This window comes from Temnothorax nylanderi, unplaced genomic scaffold (genome assembly GCF_030848795.1).
Source record: "Temnothorax nylanderi isolate EJ_2023f unplaced genomic scaffold, tnyl_v1.0 TNYL_tig0347_pilon, whole genome shotgun sequence".
Classification (NCBI taxonomy): Eukaryota; Metazoa; Arthropoda; class Insecta; order Hymenoptera; family Formicidae; genus Temnothorax; species Temnothorax nylanderi.
Window position 1 is genome coordinate 98924 of NW_027249409.1, and position 23634 is coordinate 122557.

The 23634-nt window shown below is 32.4% G+C and overlaps 1 protein-coding gene across 5 annotated transcripts in view; it reads right to left on the reverse strand.

Annotated features, from left to right (window-relative positions):
• LOC139781588 (short-chain dehydrogenase/reductase family 16C member 6) overlaps positions 1 to 23634 on the reverse strand; it is an 84673-nt gene that overhangs the window by 20301 nt on the left and 40738 nt on the right. The gene's annotated exons all lie outside the window — the stretch shown is intronic.

Genomic DNA, 23634 nt, shown 5'->3' on the forward strand with positions numbered 1-23634 from the left:
CAGACGTTCGAGTCAATGGAAAGCTCGCTAGATCTACATCTAGTACCAGAAAAAGGACGCAATATCCTTTTTATCAATTCAGACGTTCGAGTCAATGGAAACAAGGATTTCTTCCTTGATGAAATAAAGTCGGCCATTCAGTTTTGTCATTGTGTAACGGTAACGATACTGAGCTCAGTAAATCTGCAAGTATATATAACATTCTTTGTCGTATGATTGCTACGTGATTAACGGTCATTTATCCTAAAGTCAAGTATTTGATCGAACTTTCGTTTCATAATAACTGCGTATTGAACCTTTCGTTCCATAATAACGATGTATTGAATTCTGTTCCTCAAAGGACAATTCTGTTAAACGTTTTGTCGTGTAAATATTTCAATTTATAGTATTTTTAAGCGATTAGATAATAAGGTATCCGGTTACGTGTTGTTGCGTAATTTCACTGGCGTTCTTTTCCTTATAAGGAACGATAAGCCCGGATACATTCTAGCGAGCGACAATTATATTCCTTCAAACAAGAATTGGTGTGTCAATATTAATAAACAAGGATTCTTTATTGAGTAGATTTGATGAAGCATTGAGATTACTTTCTGTACTTCTCATAATATCATATTTTCGTTAATATTCTGATTATTAATCCTTGGAATTCGAAGATCGTAGTCTTCTGAGAGATATACTTTTGAACAATTGAATTGACACATTGATTCTATACATATTATTTCTTTAGATATATATTCATTGATACCTTGAGAGTTATATTATTGCATATGATGTGTAATGGTTTTTCATACTTGATAAACGAGGTCCTTCTCTTGATATGAAGCACATGGTTGATGAATTACAATTGAAAAGTAATCAAATAAAGTATTAGACGTCTCAACTCAATAAATGTGGATTCGCGAAATAAGAATCATTTACTGAAATAGATCTTCAATAGACGACAAAGACGTTACAGAATATCAAGTCGAGGATCTTTCTTACTAAACTTATTTATGTTATATCTTAATCAAAGCTTGAATTATATCATTCGTTCGATCAACACATTCTGTATACCTTCGATAGCTAAATATAGCAATATTGATCTCTAGCGAACACACGGTCTCCAAAGTATAGTCCATCAACAGCAATCTTGTTTCTTTTGCTACTTCCTCATCAAATTCTTACGATCTAGCTTCTGCGCGAGTTAGTACACTTTAAAAAGTATAGAAATATATTCAAATAAAATAATGAGAAAAATAAAATTTTAACATTTATTTTTTCAATTTTAATAAAGTACTTTGTTGTTTTAAAGTCTATCAATAAGCACACAATTAAGTTTATAAATAAAAAATGTTTCTTAACGTTTATAAAACGTTTATTTTAGATTTGAAAAATAATTGTTTCACATTTGAAAGGTTGTTTAAATGTTTGAAAAACATCTTACGTTTGAAAAATGTTCTTTTAATACGAATACTAAGATTTTTATACAACTAATAATATAAATATATAAAAAAACAATTTTTAAGATGTTGTTTTTCAAATATTTAAAAAAACTTTTCAAATGTGAAAGAAATATTTATTCAAATCTTAAATTAACGTTTTTCAAACGTTAAAAAAACATTTTGAAACACGTTAAAATAGATGTTTTTGTAACATAAAAAAAACATTTTCTCAAACGTTAAAATAAACATTTTCAAACATTAAAAAAATGTCTTTTTAAACGTAAAAATAAACGTTTTTTTAACATTAAAAAACCTTTCTTAAATGTTAAAATAAACATTTTTAAACACTAAAAAAATGTCTTCTTAAACGTTAAAATAAACATTTTTTAAACATTAAAAAAACATTTTTCTTAAACGTTAAAATAAACGTTTTTAAACATTAAAAAAATGTTTTTTTAAATGTTAAAATAAATGTTTTTTCAATGAAAAAAAGGTCTGTTAACCCATTATTTTTAACATTTTTAAAAATGTTTTCAAAAATGTTTTCCAAATGTTTTTAAAAATATTTTTAAAAACATTTCTTTGCTGATTGGGTTAGCGTCCGAGAGGGAGGATCGAGGTGAGGAGTCCGGTTCAGCGAGCGAAGCCCTTAAGAGATTCTCATTGGGACGCCATATTTGTTGCTTTCATTTGAGGGTTCATATTTTTAGGGTTTATACCGTCATTTTTAAGGATTAACCATTAGTTGAAGGTTAACTATCACTTGAAGGTTAACCATCATCCAAAGAAAAACCCTTAAAGTTGGGTGTGATTTCGGACCGCCAATTGAAGATTAACCTTCAAATGATGGTTAACCTTCAATTGGCGGTCCGAAATCACATCCAACTTTAAGGGTTTTTCTATGGTGTTTTTTTAACGGTTAACACCAAAAGTTGAGTGTATTTTTCCATAAGAGAGGGGCTGGATTCTTGAATTTATTCGCAAGAGAAAGGTATGCGCAAATTCTACTCTTACAGAAAAGTTGCAAGTTGATCGCATGGCTTTTAGTTAATCAACTTGCAACTTTTCTATAAGAGCAGAATTTCCGCATATGTTTTTCTTGCGAATAAATTCAAGGATCCAGCCCCAGGTGCGTGCGCGCTGTGTCTTAAAAGCCTCATTAAGAACATATAAAGGTCTTATTTGTATTCAACATATTAAGAACATATAAAAATCCTATTTGAATTTAATGAAATTTGAATAAATTTCACCACTTATTAATTTCATATATAGTTTCAATAAGATTAATATTTAAATTGAATCTATTAGCTAATTAAATCCTTATTAAGCCAAATTAAATACAAATATTTTGATGATGAAATGATACTATAAGAAGTACGTATATATACTTTGTATACTACGAAACATACGTACGAGTATACACATCAATTAAGAATATACGACATGTATTCATATGTTCGAGATTTTTAATCGAAATGTATATCGGGATTTCTTCTTATATTCTTAATTAAGTTTTATATATAGAACAAATATGAGCCATATTAATGCAGTTATTCAGCATTAATTTAAATCAAATAAAATTTAAATGGAGATTTTATTAAGGTCCATATAAAGTTCATATTTAACTCCCCACTCGGCATGTTATGTTGCTGAAATATTGAAATACTCGGAAATGGTGCAGAAATATTTCGTTAAAATTTTATTTGTAACTATGCATCTAAAATATTTCAGAAATGTACCTGCATCATGTTTTTTATAATATTGCATTAACAATATTTCTGAAATCTTTCAGAAAGTTGTTTACAATATTTGTAAGTTTCTGTAATATTGCAAAAAAATGTAGTAGATGCAATATTTCAGAAATATTTCTGAAACATTATAAAAATAATATTACGTTTGCATTGCACGAATAATAATTTCTGTAACATATCAAACGCAACATTGCATTTAAAATATTTCTGAAAAATTTCTGAAAGATTGCGTAGGTAATGAAAAATTGAATTGCAGGCAGTGAATTTCTACAATATTGCAGAAGAAATATTGCAGATGTAATGGCTTAGAAACATTTCTGATACATGATAAAACTATTATTACGTTTACATTGCACGCGTTATATTTTTGAATGTTTCACATACAACATTGCATTTGTAATATTTCCGAAAAGTTGCTGACAGACTTTAGAACTTATAAAAAATTAAATTTATTATTATATAATTATTGCATTTTATTGCATTTTTCTCTTTTATTAAGAATTTTCGGATATTCCAAATTTTGTCATATGGCATTTTTAATATAAAATATAAAATATTTAATAATATTTAATATAAAATAATATTTGACGCTGACTGGCAAAAAAGATTTATTCGTATATCTGTATTGTTAATATTGTTATGCGATAGCTTTATGCTTACTAAAATAAGCAAGTATAAAAAAGAAAGAAGCGTCAGAGTCAGAGGATCACCACTACCCTGTTCGATCATCGATGTCAAGCGACAAGGCGTCGGTATACTACTTGGATGGGTGACTGGTTGAGAGAGCGGATTTCTTCGGACAAACGCGCGGCGGCTATACGCACATATACGGCTTAATATATTTTTTTTTGTTCCGGTAATAAAATATTTCATTTTTCACATATCAACAAATAGTTTTTGCGTCAGTAAGAAAATTTTTTTTGCTAATACAAAACATTTTTCTCAGTGTAAAATGTATTTGAAATATCTCTGAAGTGTTTCTGCAATATTTCGTAGATATATTTGAGAAATATTTCAGTATATTACCGAAATCTTTCAGCAAGGTTGCATTTGAAATAATTGCGGACATGAAACATTGCCGAAATGATGTAGAAACGGTCGTGAAATATTTCTGAAATATCGATGAAAGGTGTAATATTTCAAATGGAATTTTGCAGAAATATTTCTGAAATATTACATGCCGAGTGGGTCTTTTCCGCGGGTTTATTTCTATTTTATATGTCTTTGTGATATACTTATTTTATATATTGTGATCTAAACTACAAAAAGGTAGGCTTACTTTAAAATAAATTTAGACGTAATTTGATAGGTAAATATTTACTTTTTACTTGCAAAAATCACAGATAACATTTTCTGTTTCTGTGTTGGCGCACTCCTCATGCAACCATTTTCTACAGAAGATGCACTGAACCCATTTCTCTCCACTTACTGAATTTATGAAATTTTCTCCACAAAAAAGACATTCGACGTCGTTCTCTTTATTCTCCCGACTGCTGCCAACCTTCGGTTGGCGAAGACGAGGGAGTATGCGTTTCACCGAGGCCGAATCTGTGTTAGCTTTAGTTCTCGATAAGTACAACATATTTTGATATGTGCTTCCGTATATAAGTTTCTTATTGATCAAGCAAGGTTTATAGCGTATAATTATCATTAATCGCTGTGTTAATAAAAAAAGCGAAAAAACGATATATTACATTTATATGTTCTCTTATTGGCTATCGACTGAGTTACAGAGGAAATTGATTAACCAATGACATGCATCCACATGGGGAACTTTAGTGACTTCTAATTGCCTCTATGGGCTTCGGTAGAACGTATAGCTTTTCTATTCATCGCTGCACGCTCATTGGATATCGCGCGTCGTGCACGATGTTATCGCGCGCGCTGGTCTGCTCTATTGCTCACATGTCATATTTGGCCGGTAGTTAGAGGTTAAGTTTGTTTATACAGGTTTAATCTTTACAAAATTAAATAAAAATATAATAAATAGTGTGATAAACAGTAATACACTGCCTAATATAAGTTTGTTTATCGAATCATTTCTTTGGAAATACCATGTGGTATCAAGTATCTTATATGTGTGTATACATACAGGGCTGCGTTCGAAAACGTCACCCGGGTACACACGGGTATACTCCCTTCTCCTTCTAACTCGCTGAGATAGAAAGAGAAGGGAGTATACTCGTGTGCACTTGGGTGACGTTTCCGAACGCAGCCCAGGGTGTCAAGTAATAAGCGGATCACTGCTTGTGATGGGCAGCTAGAGCGGGTAAAACTGAATCGAAAAGTGTTTTACTGTTTTGTAAGTATTTCAATAATTAATAAGAAAATAATTAATAAAGATACGCGAATCAAGATGCGTTCGTGCGATTCGACGAGAAGGAGCAGCCCAATGTTTACGTTGCTAGGCCGCGGCGAGACATTGGGAGGAACGCTATGTTTATAACAAAATTATTAACTATACATGAGTGACACTCATTGTCATTAATATTTATAAAGCACTCCTCTCATAATATTTCGTTATGCACATAGTAACGTAAACGTTGGGCTGCTCCTTCTCGTCAAATCGTGTGGATTAATTCTCTTATCTTTATTAATTAATTTCTCATTAATTATTGAGAAACTTACAGTACGATAAAGGACGTTTAATTTGATTCAGTTTAATTCGCTCTTCCTGTCCACGAGAAGTGGCCCGCTTATTACCTAACACCCTGTATATACATGTTTATATAATTGTAAATTTAAATTTATTATATATAAATAAAAATCATTAAAAATGCCAAAAATATAGAGAAAATTACTTGTCATAATTAATCTCATATACTATTGTGTATAAGATTTAAATTATGCCTAGTGCCTAGATTTTCAACTATTTATATATTATAAAATATGCTTCTGCATAGCATAGAAATATATATATTGCTTTTAAAAGTATGAAATAAATAAATAATTAAAATCTCGCAACTGCAGCAAAAAGATTAAGTAAACAAAAATTATAATAAAATTTAAAAAATAAAAACTTCAAAATTAATTAGTAAAAAAACAGATTAAAAAACTAAAAATTAAAAACTTAAAAAATCTAATAAAAACAAAAATTATAATAATAGAAAACAAAATACAAAAAACAAGAACTTAGAAATTAATTGGTAGAGTTAGTTTAAAAAAAAATAGACTCCCAACTGCTGCCTAAAGTAAGTTAAATAATAATAAAAAACCAAAAATTTAAAAAAGTTAAAAACAAAAACTTATATAAAAAAATTAAACAATAAAAAAATTGTTTAAAAAAAAAAGACTCCCGACTGCTGCCTAAACTAGGTTAAATTAAATGCAGAAAATAAAAATTAAAAAAAATTAAAGAATAAAAAAATTGTTTAAAAAAAAAGACTCCCGACTGCTGCCTAAACTAGGTTAAATTAAATGCAGAAAATAAGAATTAATATGTATGTATGTAGATTTATTGTGTATCCCGGTAGGGTTTACAAGGCGTTTTTTTTTATGAGGAACGTACTTAAACCTCTTACAAATCACTCCCTTACACGCCCTGGCCATATGCGACCTTACAATTCATTCTATTTCCCTCTCCCTCCCCCTCTTCCTTCATCCCTCTGTTTATCTTCTTCTGCTTCCTCCGGTTCCGCGTACCTTCGCCTTCCTCCTTCTTGTCTCAACTGTTCCCTGTCCTCGTCCGTTTCCCTCAGCCACCTCTCCGCTTCCCTCCTATCCACCACTGCTCTCCTTTCCCTCCGTCTCTCACCCTCCTCACGCTCACCACACCCCTCTATTTTATTCTACCTTCTCTCCTCCTTTCTTCCCCTGAACTTCGTCCTCGTCCGTTTCTCCTCCATCCTTCTCGTGATCTCCTTCTCCACACGACCTTACAATTCCTTTCCCCTCCTTTGCGACCTTACATTTCATTTCACCTCCCTTCGTCTTCCATCCGTCCATCTCCTTCCGCCTTCCTTACTTCTCTCAACCACCTCTTTGCTACCCTTCTTTCTGCCAATGCTCTTCCCCTTTCCTTCCGTCTCTCTCCCTCCTCTCGCTCGCCGCCTTCACTCCTTATTCCACCTTCTCTCTGAAAATAAACTGTGTTATAACATCATCTTCCCTTGCGACCTTATATTTCATTTCCCCTCCCTTCGTCTTCCATCCGGCCGTCTCCTTCCGCCTCCCTTGCTTCAGCCACCTCTTTACTTCCTTCCTTTCTGCCACTGCTCTTCCCTTTTCCTTCCGTCTCTTTCCATCCTCTCGCTCGCCGCCTTCCCTCTTTATTCCACCTTCACTCTCTTTCACCTCCGCCTTTACCTTTAACCCTTCCAAACAGACTCTCCTCCATCCTTTCCGTAATCTCGTCCTCCTCCGTCCCCTTCTAACTCCTCCATTTCTCCTCTCTCCTCGCTTACCTCTTTCACCTCCGCCTTTACCTTTAACCCTTCCGAACAGACTCTCCTTCGTCCCCTTCAAACTCCTACATTTCTCCTCTCTCCTCTCCTTTCTCCTTTCCTTCTCCTCTCTCTCTCTTACCCTCCTCGTATCCACCAATTTATCCTCGTCCATCTTCACCCTTAATCTACTCCTTTCCTCGTCGCTTTCTCTCCTTCTCCTTCTATCACCTGTCTATATGGCCGGCCCCTTCGATCGTTCGATCCATCGACCCGTCTCGATGACTCCCTGCTCCGTTTCGCACCTGCCGCGCCACCATCGACAATCCCTCTGTCTCGCGACAGGTCGATCGATCGCTCGATCGAAACTCCATGCTGCCAACTCGCTCAGCTTCCTCATCGTGTAACCTGGCCCCTTTATCTTCCTGCTTCTCATCCTAACCTCTCAAGCGTTCCCTTACTTTCTCTCATCACTACTCTTCAACCACGCTATCCTCGACTTCTCCTCCACTTTCACGGCTTCCTCCGAACCTCCTTAACAAGCTCCGCACCCTACTTCATCTTCCCTTACTCTTTACCTTCTCTCAAAACCCTTTTCTTACTCCTCTCCACTCCGGGCCAACTCGTCCACTACGTCTCCCCACTACCCTCTCAAATAAGAATTAATAAATAAAAACAAACTTATAAAAAAAATAAATTTAATACTAAAATTTAAAATAAAATTTAAACAAAAAATTAAAAACAAAAACTTATATAAAAAAATTAAACAAAAACTTAAAATTTAAAAACAAGAAATAATTTTTAAAATTAATTAGTAAATAACTAAAATTTAAAAAAATTTAAAAACAAAAACTTATACAAAAAAAATTTAAAAACAAAAATTTATACAAAAATAAATTTAACTAAAAACAGGTTTAAAAAGTTTAAAATAATAATTTTAAAAAATTTAAAACAGGGTTGGCAAAAAACATGTTTTTTTTATTTTAAACAAAAAACATTGTTTTTTTTGTTTAAAACAATGTTTTATGTTTTATTTGTGTTTTAAACTAAGGTATAAAAAAACATGTTTTAAACAAAAAAAAACATGTTTTAAACAAGCAAAAAAAACACTTGATAGCTTTGATCTATGCAAGAAGATTTAAAATATGTGCGGAGCATCCATAAGTAATAATAATGTCATAGCGTTTTTCATTGGCAGAACTAGTGCGCACTCAGTGCACATTAAAGCCGTTGTACACTGATTTAATCTTTAATATTTAAAGTAAAATGCAAATATTTTGATTGATAAAATACCCAATACATATTTTACCAAATAGTACAATAAAGTATAGAGGCTTTCGTGACTTAACCCGTTTATATTAAACATACACTTTACGTTGATTTGTGTACGACGGCTTTAATGTGCACTGAGTGCGCACCAGTTCTGCCAAAGAAAAACGCTATCAGGCATTTAAATTTTTCGCTAGCGTAACATTAAACTGTAAATATATAAATAACGTTGCCAAAATTTAAAAAATTTAAAACGCTAACAGCGGAGGCTGTGAGAAATAAGGCGCCCCGTTAAGCCCGGCCTACATAGGCCGCAGTTCGCAAAACGCAAGACACACGCACAGTCTACATGTCAATCTAACCTCTCTGTGTATAGAAAGATAAAACAGGCTGCTGTTTGGAAAGAAATAAGAGAAGACCAGAGATCGAAGAAAAAAAGCAGATGGTGGGATAGTGAATGTGAATGTGGGAAGCACGAGAGAAACTAGTTAAATGGAGGAAGGGAGAAGTAGATAAAAAGAGGTATATTCTAAAGAAAAAAGAATATGAGGAGAAAATAAAAGAGAAGAAAGAGATAGAAAGGGAGAGAGTTATAAAAGAGGCGAGAGAAGCAACTAGCGAGAAGGAAGTATGGAGATTTATAAACAGAAAGGAAGGGTAGAAAAGAGGTTTGCGAAGAAATAACGGAGGAGCAATGGAATAAACACTTCATGGAGCTATTGGAAAGAGTAACTGTGAAACCGCGTGAAAAAGACAGGAAGGGAGAGGAAAAAATGGGTAGCAAAGAGGAGCAGGAAGGAATAAGAAGAGAGGAAGTGGAAGAAGTAATTAAAGAAATGAAAGAAAAGAAAGCAGCAGGTACGGATGGATTGCCAAATGAGGTATGGATATATGGAGGAGAGAGATTGAAGGAAAAAATATGGGAGGTATGTGATACAGCGTGGAGGACAGAAGAAATAGCAGAAGACTGGAAAGAAGGTATAATAGTACCAATAGTAAAGAAAGGAGAAGGAAAAGAAGCACAAGATTACAGAGGGGTGACATTAATAAACACAAACTACAAAATATACGCGGCAATTTTGCCGAAAAGATTGGAGAAGGAGGCGGAAGAAAGAAGAATATTACCATAAACACAGGCAGGGTTCAGGAAAAAAAGGGGTACAATAGAGAATATATACGCACTAAATTATGTAATTGGAAAGGCTGTTAGCAAAAAAAGAGGGAAGCTAGTGGCAGCATTTATTGATCTGAAAACAGCATTCGACTCCGTGAACAGAGAAAAAATTTGGGAGGTACTGAAAAGAGAAGGGATTAGTGAACAGCTGAGAACTAGGATAGAAGATCTGTACGAAGAGACAAGAAGCGTGGTAAGAGTGAAAGGAGAAAAGGGATCATGCTTCTGGACGATCAAAGGAGTCAGACAGGTATGCCCGCCGAGCGCTATGCTCTTTCCCGCGGAAAAGAGTTAAATATGTTTTAAATATGGTTTATATTAGTCATTTATATGAACGAAATTAAACTCAAATAAAAACCAAATATTGAATATAAAAGTAATTAAATTTAAATATGTTCCAAATTTGGATCGAAATTAAATTTAAATAAGATCTTGCTATTGGATTTAACTTGTCCAGGCGCATATATGGATCATATTAATATTTAATAAGCATCTAACCATCCTGAGTTCAAATTTTATTTGTATTTGAAACAAATAAAATTTTAATTAACACCCAAATTAAATTTTTATTTAATTGAAAGTGTTTCCATTGACCCATCATATATTCATATTTAATCAAAAATTGTGATTCATAAGATTTTAATAAACCTGCGAGTTATGTTAGTCTTGCGTTGTAGTCTGTTAGGTTATAGGTTTATTATTGAATTTTGTCATTATCAACCACAAATCTGCATGTTTAATTATGTTAATTATTTTATACTGTCTACATCGTACATATATTTTATAATTTCAGTTTTAGTTATGTAGGTCATTGGCTTCCCACATAGCATGCATATCAAAAAGACGTCCAGAAGATATCCCGAAGATATATTTAGGAGATAGGATATCTTCTCGGGATATCTTCGGGACGTCTTTTTGATATGCATGCTATGTGGGTTTTTAATTATTTTAAATATATATGTATCGAAAAACAGGCAAATTATGTATTTTCTGTTAAGACATGGATATTTCATCATTTCGATATCGATTCAAAGCTATTTTGATTTGCCTGTCAAATATATAATAACATTGCCATTATATAGAATGCAATATCAATAAAAAATTATATTGTATTGGCAGACATGGATAATGTAAATATTTTATAATTTGAGCATTATAATAATTGCGTTACAATATTAATTTTTTTAGGCTTCCATTTCCATTAAATAGTTACTTTATAACTGTAAAAGTCACAACAAAATTCCTGTTTGTAATTTGACAATTTTGAAAATTAAAATATTATATAATAGATACATTTTCAGTACTACATCCGCTCATTTATTAAACAAGAAGTTAAATTAAGCAACTAATTAAATTATTAATATTAAATATTAATACAATAAGATATTTGTATTTACATTTATCAAAATAAAAAATAAGTTCAATTATGAAAATAAATATTAATAATTGGACTTATTAAAAATTAAATAATTTGTTCAGATATTGCGCTTGAATTCTTTTCGCGTTTTACAACGCCCGATCGTTTCACATTAGATGGCGCGACGCGCGAGTCGCCACTCTCAAAGAGCCCCCGCCTCCTTCCTCACTCGTTAGGTGTCATGGCCGCACTTGCTTGCGTTTCTTCGAACGTGTCGAGTCCGTTATTTCTTTCTTGACGGATTGATCGTTGCGGCGCGTGTTCTGGAGACTAACCGAGCGAGAGTCGGATCACCAGGGAGAGCTCACCGCCAGGAAAGGGAGAGCTGCGGCAGCTAGCGTCCGAGAGGGAGGATCGAGGCGAGGAATCCGGTTCAGCGAGCGGAGTCCTTAAGGAGGTTGGTTAGTTCTCGGTGCGAGGCAGGCGGCGCGGCAGGGGGAAAGCATATAGGTTAGATTTTTGTCGCGTGAAATAAACGAATTTTAGCAAATAAATATGTGGAATGCATTTAATTGCTGTTTCTTAAGGTTTAAAAAGAGTTGTTTGTACAATTGAAACCCAAATACGTTATTATCCACATTGAAATGTGGAAATAATAAATGTGGTCCTGTTTTTTTTATTTTTACAATTTCTTGATAACTATAAAGACGAATCATTTCAGTCTTCGAGAAAGTTTTTCCTAAATATGTAAAGAGTTATTTGCATCTATTTTCACTAAATTCTTATCATTTTTAATATGCTTTTGAGAGTTACATTACAGGTTAGGTAACATTTTTGCTGTGTCGCCCGTGTATAAGAGAGAGACAAGAGTATAACTTCAATAATTAATTACTCGACAACCATGCAGACGATTATCTTCAACTTTGGCATATATGGACGACAGATTCCCATAGACGAATATTCTCCATTGAACTAATTCTTATCAAATTGATTTGACTAACCACCCTCCTTAAGAGATTCTCATTGGGACGCCATATTTGTTACTTTCATTTGAGGGTTCATATTTTTAGGGTTTATACCGTCATTTTTTAAGGATTAATCATTAATTGAAGGTTAACTATCACTTGAAGGTTAACCATCATCCGAAGAAAAACTCTTAAAGTTGGGTGTGATTTCGGACCGCCAATTGAAGATTAACCTTCAAATGATGGTTAACCTTCAATTGGTCCGAAATCAAACCCAACTTTAAGAGTTTTTCTATGGTGTTTTTTTAACGGTTAACACCAAAAGTTGAGTGTATTTTTCCATAAGGGTTCAGTTTGATTAAGTATATAAAAAATGTCTCTATTTTTATTCTTTTGAGCTAGCAAATTGTATTCTTGGTTTTTATGGTGATTAATATTTTGTGCAACTGCATCAATCTTTTTGTTGCTAGCGATTAATATTTGTTTTTATGTATTCGATTACTGCGCAAGTGTTGCGCATTTCGTTAATTTTATCAGAAGTTTACTTATCTTCTTTTTGTACCACTGGATTTAAAGCAAACCAATATAAACACAATAATTGTAATTTATAAACGTTTTTTTTTTAATCTTATAACTCATTCTCTGTTGATACCATATTCTCTAATCCTATTATTATCCTAATTAGCAGACAATGTTTTTTAAACGTTTGAAAAATATTTGAAAATCAGTTTTAAACACATATTACAAAACGTTTGAAAAACATTGCCTGTTGATTGAAACCGCAAAATTTCGGCAAGCTACTACAGGGGCTGGATTTTTGAATTTATTCGCAAGAGAAAGGTATGCGCAAATACTACTCTTACAGAAAAGTTGCAAGTTGATCACATGGCTTTTAGTTAATCAACTTGCAACTTTTTTATAAGAGCAGAATTTCCGCATACGTTTTTCTTGCGAATAAATTCAAGGATCCAGCCCCAGGTGCGAGCGCGCTGTGCCTTAAAAGCCTCATTAGGAACGTATAAAGGTCTTATTTGAATTTAATTAAATTTAAATTAGATTTAGAACTTATTCAGAACATATAAAGGTCTTATTTGAATTCAACATATTAAGAACATATAAAAGTTTTATTTGAATTTAATGAAATTTGAATAAAATGTACAACTTATTAATTTCATATATGGTTTCAATAAGATTAATATTTAAATTGAATATATTAGCTAATTAAATCCTTATTAAGCCAAATTAAATACGAATATTTTGATGATGAAATGATACTGTAAGAAGTACGTATATATACTTTGTATACTACGAAACATACGTACGAGTATACACGTCGATTAAGAATATACGACATGTATTCATATGTTCGAGATTTTTAATCGAAATGTATATCGGCATTTCTTCTTATATTCTTAATTAAGTTTTATATATAGAACAAATATGAGCCATATTAATGCAGTTATTCAGCATTTATTTAAATCAAATAAAATTTAAATGGAGATTTTATTAAGGTCCATATAAAGTTCATATTTAACTGTTTTCCGCGGGTTATACTGCTGCTGGCAGACTTAGAGAAAACAATGAGGAGGGGGCAAGATGGAGGCGTGGTAGTAGGGAGAATAAAATTTTGGACGTTAGCATACGCAGACGATGTAGTAGCTATAGCAGAAAACGAAGAGAAGATGAAGAGGATGATGAAAAGACTGGAGAAATATTTCGACAGAAAAAAGCTGAGAGTGAATGTAGGGAAAACAAAGGTAATGAGATTCAGGAAGGGAGGAGGTAACATGAAGAAAATGGAATGGAAATGGAAGGGAGAAGAAATAGAGGAGGTAAAGGAATTCTGCTATCTAGGCTACACATTCCAAAAGAACGGAAGACAGGAGGCGCATATAAACGAAAGAGTAAGGAAAGCTACCATAGCAATGAGACAGGTTTGGGGAATAGGAAAAAGGTTATTTGGAAGAGACTGGATAAGAAGAATTAAGTTATACGATTCGCTGGTAGCAAGCATAGCTTTATATGGAGCAGAAGTGTGGGAATGGAAAGAGAGAGAGAAAATAGAAAGAATGCACGAAAGGTATATAAGGTGGACATTGGGCCTAGACTGGAGCACACCCGGATACATGATAAGGGAGGAAACCAAGAGGGACAGAATGAGAGTAAGTGCTGGTAAAAGGGCGATGAAATACGAGGAAAAACTGGAAAGGGGAGAGGGAAATGAGATTGCAAGAGAATGCTGGAAAGAAATAAAAGGGAATGTCAGGAAGGAAAAGGCAAATTGGGAAGAAGAGAGAAGGAGCTTCTATGAAAAAAGAGGATACGCAACTGAGGAGATAGAAAGGAAAAGAGGAAATGGCTGGAGCAGTATAGAGGAGATAACAAGAAGAGACAAAGACATTCAGAGTCAAGAGAGAGATGAAAGAGTAAGAGAGTCTAGATATAACAGGTGGTACAGGGAGATAGCAGAAATCAGAAGGCCAGAATACCTAGAGAAAAAAGGGAAAAAGAAGTCCATGATCAGGATAGCGAGATTTAGGCTAGGTAATGAGATGAGAGGTGGAAGATATTGGGAACCAATAGAGAAAAGAAGCTGTAGAATATGTGGTGCAGAACCAGAGACATGGGAGCATGTGTTAGAGCGGTGCACAAGAGGAGAGGAGGAGGAGAAGCCAGAAGGAATTGGCGAGAAGATCATAAGGATACTGAATAGTAAAAGGAGAGGGAGAGAAATGGATGGCAGAGCTGGAGAGAAGAAGAAGGCAGGTTAATACAGCGGCAAGTTAGTCAGAAAGATTAGAGAATAATACTGATGATTTTTGTTAAAGAGGATAAGCGGAAGGTATTGGATGCAAAGAGAAAGGAAGAGAGCGGATTGAGGGTGAAAATGGACAAGGACAAGTCGGTGGAAACGAGGGTAAGAGAAAGAGAGGAGAAAGAAAGGAGAAAAGAGAGGAGAGGAAAAGAAAGCGGGAGGCCAAAGAGGACCGCGGAGGAAGAAAGAGCGAAAAGGATGGAGGAGAATCTCCTTATGGATACGGACGAGGACGAAGCAGATAGGAAGAAAAAAGAATAGGAGAAATTTAGGATGGAAAGGAGAGATGAAGGGAGATAAAGAGAGAAGCATTAAGGGAGAGGAAGGGGAGAAGGAGGTAAGATTGTAAGAATGTAAGAATAATCTTTAATACAGTTATTTGCAGAGTGAACGTAGAATAAGAAAGAAGGAAGGCATCGAACAAGAGGAGGGAAAGAGCTGGAAAGAAAAGGGAAGAGCAGTGACAGAAAGGAGGAAGTCAGAGGGGTGCGGAATTAAAGGAAACTGAAAGAGATGACCAGAAGGGTGCCGGATGAAAGACGAAGGGAAGGGAAATGAGATGTGAGGTCGCTCAATGACCAGGTCGGGGAAAGAAGAAATAAGAAAAATTATATTATAGATGTAAAATGTATATGATTAATGATTGAATGTATAATGTATATGATTTTATTTGTATAGCAGAAATTGTAAAGGTTTTTGGGAACGTTTTTACTGAAAAAAAAAAACGCCTTTCCAACCCCGGAAGGGGAGTGAAATAAAGATTAATTGAATATATTAAATATCAATAACTACAACTACGAACTACTGACCTGCTACCTGCTATACACTATTACTTTAAAATGCTAAAATGTACCTGCTATGTACTATTATTTTAAACTGCTAAAATGTAAAGTCATTCAATATCTACTAAGTTAAGTAGTCTTTATTGTGATGACTGTTATTTAATATCTAAAAATAAATATTCTGCTAAAATAATAGAATAATACCCATCTTATCATTTTTAATTTTTATTTTAGTATATATATCTTTATATTTATATGCTACATAAATAATATAGATAAAAAACTAAATAAAAGTTTAGTTTTTGTTTTTTTGCAATTTTTTCTAAATAATCACATGTTTTTAATTGCAGTGTTTTAAACAGTTCTAAACAGTAGTTTAAAACTGTTTAAAACAAAAATGTTTAAAACAGTGTCCACTGTTTTAAATCAGTTTTAATCAGACAGTTTTAAACAAATTGTTTAAAACATGCTAACCCTGATTTAAAAACAAAAACTTATACAACAAAAACAGGTTTAAAAAGTTTAAAATAATAATAAAAATAATTTTTAAAACAAAAACTTATACAAAAATAAATTTAATCAAAAACAGGTTTAAAAAGTTTAAATAATAATAAACAAAAAGTCTTAAAAATTAATTGGTACATAAGACAGGTTTATTTGGTAATAAAAATGTAATATACATATAATAATAAGTATAAAGTACAAAATTAAAATGAATGATAAACTTTATAATGAAAAATACTCTTTTATTTACGCTATAATTATTAATTGCATATTTTAAAAGAGGAGTTGGGAGACGCCACGTGTGTGCGTGTATATGTGTATTCTTATATACATGTGCATGTACACTACGCACGCACGCACGCACACATACATAAACAGAGAAATGCCTACAGAAAGAGAGAAGCAAAAATATATGTTGAAATATTAAGTATAAAATTTGGCGTGGCGTCTCCCGACGGCTCTTTTAAAATACATGCACGGATAAATCTTGCAGAGAATGGTTTCGACGATTTAAAAGTGGTGATTTTAGTGTTGAAGACAAAGAGCGTTCGGGTCAACCGAAAAAGTTTGAAGATGAAGAATTAAAAACATTACTCGATCAAGATTCGTGTCAAACGCAAGAAGAGCTCGCAAAAACATTGGAAGTTACTCAACAAGCTATTTCGAAACGACTCAAAGCCGCGGGATACATCCAAAAGCAAGGAAATTGGGTCCCATATGAATTGAAACCGAGAGATATCGAACGACGATTTTGAATGTCCGAAATGTTGCTTGAACGGTACAAAAAGAAGTCTTTTCTGCATCGAATCATTACCGGGGACGAAAAATGGATTCACTACGACAACCCGAAACGCAAAAAATCGTATGTAAAGCCCGGCCAACCGGGAACATCAACGCCGAAGCCGAATATCCATGGTGCCAAGGTAATGCTCTGTATTTGGTGGGATCAGAAGGGTGTGATCCACTATGAGCTGCTAAAACCTGGTCAAACCATCACGGGAGACTTCTACAGGCAACAATTGATCCGTTTAAAGCGAGCTATAGCCGAAAAACGTCCAGAATATGTGACCAGACACGAATCCATAATCTTTCACCATGACAACGCTCGGCCTCATGTTGCTGTTCCGGTTAAAAACTATTTGGAAAATATCGGATGGGAAGTTCTGGCTCACCCGCCTTATAGCCCAGACCTTGCCCCTTCCGACTACCATTTGTTTCGATCGATGCAGAACGCTTTGACTGGAATACGCTTCACTTCAGAACAGGGTATCAAAAATTGGCTCGATTCATTCTTGGCTTCAAAAGATGAACGCTTCTTCCGCGACGGAATCCATAAATTGCCAGAAAGATGGGAAAAAGTAGTGGCTAGCGATGGACAGTACTTTGAATAAGGTATTAATTCATTTTATCGTTCAAATAAATGCGTTTTTCAAGCAAAAAAACGGACCGAATTAAGTTGTACACCCAATAAATACATATTGTACATACATACATACATATATATATGTACATGTATCTTAATTGGCATTTTTAGTTTTTATTTTAATATTGTCAGATTTTATTCTCTTCATATTAGTTTTCTATGTAAAAGAAGAAGAAGTGTACAACTTAGTCTATAAGAAAGATATGACTGCGTCTTTTATTGCAATTCTGGTTGCAGGTGATATTAATAATATACATATATTATGTACGTAAATACATATAGTAATCTGTCTAAATAGTATATCTGTTTGTTTCACGAAATTTACATTATATATATATAAATATATAAGATAATTACAGATCTTAATATTTATGTATGTATAAATATCAAATTCTGTAATTAATTACATGCAAAAGTAATCAAAATTTGATTTAGTTTTGCTTGAAATTAGTTTTAAAAAAGCAATTTGATATTTATGATATTTACATTTTATTCAGTAACAAGAAATTAACAGTTACATAACACAATTCTATAATTTACATTACAGTTATATAACTTTTTATTAAATTTACATACATGTTAAATAACCATTTGGTAACATCTTTGAAGATTATATTACATGTTATATATGCCTTCGATTAACGTTATATAACTGCAATACATACAAGTGGGAAATTACCACTAACGTGTACATAACCTGATACAATCGTGTTATATTGCGTGTTACATTTCGTTTTATCAAGCTAATATAACAGTAATATACCCGTGTTTGCTGGGCAGTTTGTTATTAAAGTTGGGTTCCCGGTGGACAGTATTGAGCATGGCTAGGATTGTAGGGTATTAGAAGAGGATTATATATATATATATATATATATATATATATATATATATATATATATAAAGTTCCATGTGTGCACCTAGTAAAATGAATCCTTTGATCGAGTGCTAGAGCTGAACAAAGTTCACTATTATAACTTTATAATTATATATGTATCACTGGTTTTGCCCCATTTCTCGTCCGAAGTACCTTCCCGCGGTGACGGCGGTAACGGATTGTACCAAAGATATTGAAATATATCTGGAATATATTTGGTACAGTTCATTAACGACTAACAAGAGAACGTTTTGAACAGTACGCCCCTCACTGATTTTGATGGGCTTTGGATATGTTGTAGAGTGGCGAAAAATAACAGATACATATTTTTTTATTGTCTTCGAAGCATATTTAGGGCTTGAATCAACCCTTCAAAAGAAATTCTATATATTTGATTACGAATTAATATCTCTGAAATCGTGAGATACCTATATGAAAAGATGTTTTAGAAAGGTTACGGTACTAAATCTCTATTTAGTAATATTTAGATTTTAGATTTTTTAAATGTCATATTTCTGTATGATATGCTAAAAATATGCAAAAATATATAAATACGCAAATATATAAATGCACAAAATATGCAAATATACATAAAATATGCAAATATGTATAACATGCATAATTAAATGTGCATTTTAAGAATGCTTTTTCGATAAGACAAAATTCTATTTTGATCTTACTTTACTATCTGCTTTCTAAAAAAATATGCAGTTACATAAAAATCCGATGTCTAATTATCACTGTCGGAATCACAACAAAGATTTTTACCAAGAGAGCCGCAAAAAAATATCAAAATTTGGAAAAAGCCCGATTCTGGATAATTACACAAATCGATATATAAATTAAAAATCTACACTTTAAACAGAACATAAAACTTTATTAGAATATTAACAACAAAATTAAACAAAGAAAATTACAATAACTGCTCAAAATTGTTTGAGCTTTAATACATTTTCGAAGTTGTTTCAGAAAATTGTGCTAAACTCGCCGGATTTGAACCCGATGGACTTTTCCGTGGTCTATTTTGGAGCAAGAGATCTCTGGAGTTTGTTTTAAATCAATGAAGTCTTTCAAAGTGGTCCTGCGACGTGACTGGGATGAAATTATCATCTAGCAGTGCGCGACCATCGTGAACAATTTTCCGAAGCGGCTTCGAAAATTTATTAAAGACAAAGAAAACAATTTTGAGCATTTATTGTAATTTTCTTTGTTTAATTTTGTTATTAATGTTCTAATAAAGTTTTATGTTTTGTTTAAAGTGTAGATTTTTTATTTATATATCGATTTGTAGTTGCTTAATGTTTTCAAAAAATTTCCGTGAACTTTTGTATCACTCTGTATATGTATATACATAGATATATTTATATTTTTTTTATTCATTATCTTGTAAATTTAAATTTCGATATAAATAAGAATAACCTCTCAAACATTTAAATAAATAAAAAAATTATAAATATTTATTTTATCGCTCATGCTAAAAAAAAAAGCTTAAGAGAAAACAAATCTTTAAGGGACAATAACTTCTCGATGTCGACCAAATAAATGAACTTTATTTATTTTCCTAAATTGTTGAACAAATCTTTCAAGTAGCATGTCGTATTTATTTAAATGAAATGAGGAATAACATTAGTGCAGTGAGGAATAACATTATATGTATAATATATTTATGAATAGCTCAAAATATTTCTATTAACCTGTGATTGCTTATGATGCTGGCAACTTGCCGTACATTTTCTTCAATTGATTTCGAGTAATTTAATATTTGAAGCAACACGCAGGCAATTGGATATATGTATTGCCAGCAATTTGTCGACAAGAGAGCAGCATCAAATTTACTTCGCGTTGCTAGCAATATGACAGCATTGTGTGATCCTATGAATTATTACAGCAACATGACAGCAACAGCTCGAATTTTGAATCAGACGATTTTAGACCGCAGCATAAGTTGCCAACCAGTCGCTGGCAAGTTGCTGTACAAAATTGTTATATCGTGAAAGTATCAAATTGCCGACAAATGTGGACTCAGTTGCCACAATTCTGATAGGGCACATTATATTGTCGGCAACATGCCAGCAACAATGCAGACACGTTGCTATCTGGGTACGATAAAAAACAATTATTGTGTCCATTATTTCAACTGTAAATTCAACGTCATCTTTTATGCATGCGTTAATTTCACGTGAGTTATCATTCTTTACGCCGGTAACGATGATCATCAATTATCTTACGTCATTTTTATCGAAAACAACTTACTATTATCATCGTTATCCTAATAGCGTATGCTTGACAAAGGTGTCAAGAACATCGCTTCGAGCGATTACGATTTCTATTTTAACCTTCATTTAACCTTTTGTTATCTTATCAAAAAGTTGGGTCTGTTTTCTATTGCTGAACTGACTACACTAGTTCAGAGTTTATCTTTTTCCTCAAAGTATGGACTAAAAAAGAACTCTGAATTGTAGTGCAGCCAGTTCAGCAATAGAAAATAGACCCATTGTTGCATATGTAATCGATATACATAATACACAGATATTCTTGCTGACAGCTGACTACAAATATCATACCTCATCTTGATAAATATTCTTTATTCTCATGCCACTTTTTAATATATTATTATTGTTTTATAATACTATTTAGTATATTATTATTGTGTAAACAAAATTTAAGCTACAGAATATCATATAAAAATACAAATTTTTTTATAACTTTATTTTACAATAATATTATGAAAGGATATATACACTGAGAAAAAAAAATCGTTGATTCAAAGAAATATTATTTGATTCAACTAAATGCAGCGGTCACGGGCTGTCAAGCTAACATTTGTTAATTCAAAAAATATTATATAAAATAAAATAAAATATTTCTTGATATTATACTCACGTATATTTGATTTAAATATATTAATATTTACATTAAACAAATCACTACAACTAAACGAGTTTAGTCAAATTAACAACATTTTTTTCTCAGTGTACATATATACATCATTATTGATCAAATTATTAGGTTCCTTCGTAATAATTATGCTTATGATTGAATCTAATACCAGGAAAGACTTCTTGATTAAAGTTTGTTAAAAGTTTTTACTAGAGTTTTATTATTATATGAACCAAGTTTTATTATTATATATAAACGCGTTTATACGTTTATTTTTTATTTCTTTCAAAAAATAATTATTTTAATAGGATGCCTAATAATTTTGGCCAAGGCTTTATATACATATACAGGGTCCCAAAATTCGTGCATGTGGAATACAAGACGTGATCCTCTATGTTAAAAAAAAACAACTTTTTTAAAGCAAAATTGCGTGCAACAGTTTTTGTAAGATAGTACTAGTTAGTTTATAAATAAGCATTCTCGTCTACACTCAGGGCCGACGCGCGCTCCCCAGTCGCTCGTACCTAGCTACCTAATCTTTGATTTTTTTCAGTATTGTATTGTTTAAAATATGATAAAAGTTAACAAAACAAATATTGCTTTTATTCCTTACGTAACAAATAAATAAAAGAATTGTCTGATTCCATAGTACCATTTGAAAATAAAAATGTAAATAGCAATAGAGGAAGTTGGGATAATGTGAATCACTTTGAACCTTTTTTAAGACTCAAAAGTATTAAAGATAGCTAAACTTTGTTTTTGTAGAGTTGTAATGTCAAATGTTTGTTACAACGTGTTTCTAACAAATTTCGTTTATTTTTAGTGAATTTAATGTTATAGTAAAATTTTTGAAGGTAGATTTTTGTAAGGTAACTTGAACCATGTTGGACAAAGTAAACCACTTTATTAATCTTGTAAAAAAATAATTTTTTTCGTATTTTAAGGCATATTAATAATGAAATAGTCTATAATACTTATTGTATTATATTTTAATTTATTACAAACTCTAATTTTTGTGCTCTTTGTAACAATGTCATACAAATATATTTAAAAGTCTTACTTACAATAATATAATATACTTATAATATATACTCATCATAATATTATTACCCCTGAAAGAAAAAAAAACAATAGAATATAAAATGCAATACTTATAAAAAGTAATATACAAACTCTCTCAAAATTATCCAACATCGCTATTTTTATTTCTTATCGTACATGTAATAGAAATGTACATCATATTATGACATTTGCTAAATAGACTACATTAAAGTTCTCTTAGTTTTACATGCAACAAAAAGCGACTTAAGGCCGGTATTCATAGTCGGATCTTATATTTAAGATCGTAGTCTAGTCAAAGGCAGTCTTAAGACTCCGTCCAGCCAATCAAATGACCGTATTAGCAACTTAAGACATTACTTAAAATGGTCTTGAAATAAGATCTAACTATGAATACCGGCCTAAGAAGCTGTGAAGTAGATTGACAGGTTTAATTTTTAACTTTATGATACGTTGTGCCATATTGCCGGTTTATACGTTAGATTAGGGAGCCAACAGCTAGTAATTCCACTGCTGTCCGCTAGGTTGTAACACTTTATAATATTCTAGATATTGTGATGGTTCACATTGTCCACGTGATTCGCGTTATCCCAAGTTTCTTTATACTTTGTGGGTTGAGCGTTCTATTATTCTAAATATTGCACAATTACGTATGATAGTTAAATAGTATCACTAAACTTAAGAAATAGTTTACTAGAACGGTCAACGCACAAAGCATAATTATTATTTACTTTCTTCTTTATTTTCAGACGGTACTATGGAATCAGACAATTTTTTTTATTTATTACGCAAGGAATAAAAGCAAAACTTATTTTGTTAACTTTTATCATATTTTAATTAAGCAATACAATACAGAAAGAGGTCAAGGACAATAAGTACGAGTGACTGAAAAGTGCGCGCCGGCCCTGAGCGCCACGAGAGCGCTTATTCGTTAACCTGCTTTAACCTGCTCTCTTACAAAAACTATTTGTCACATGC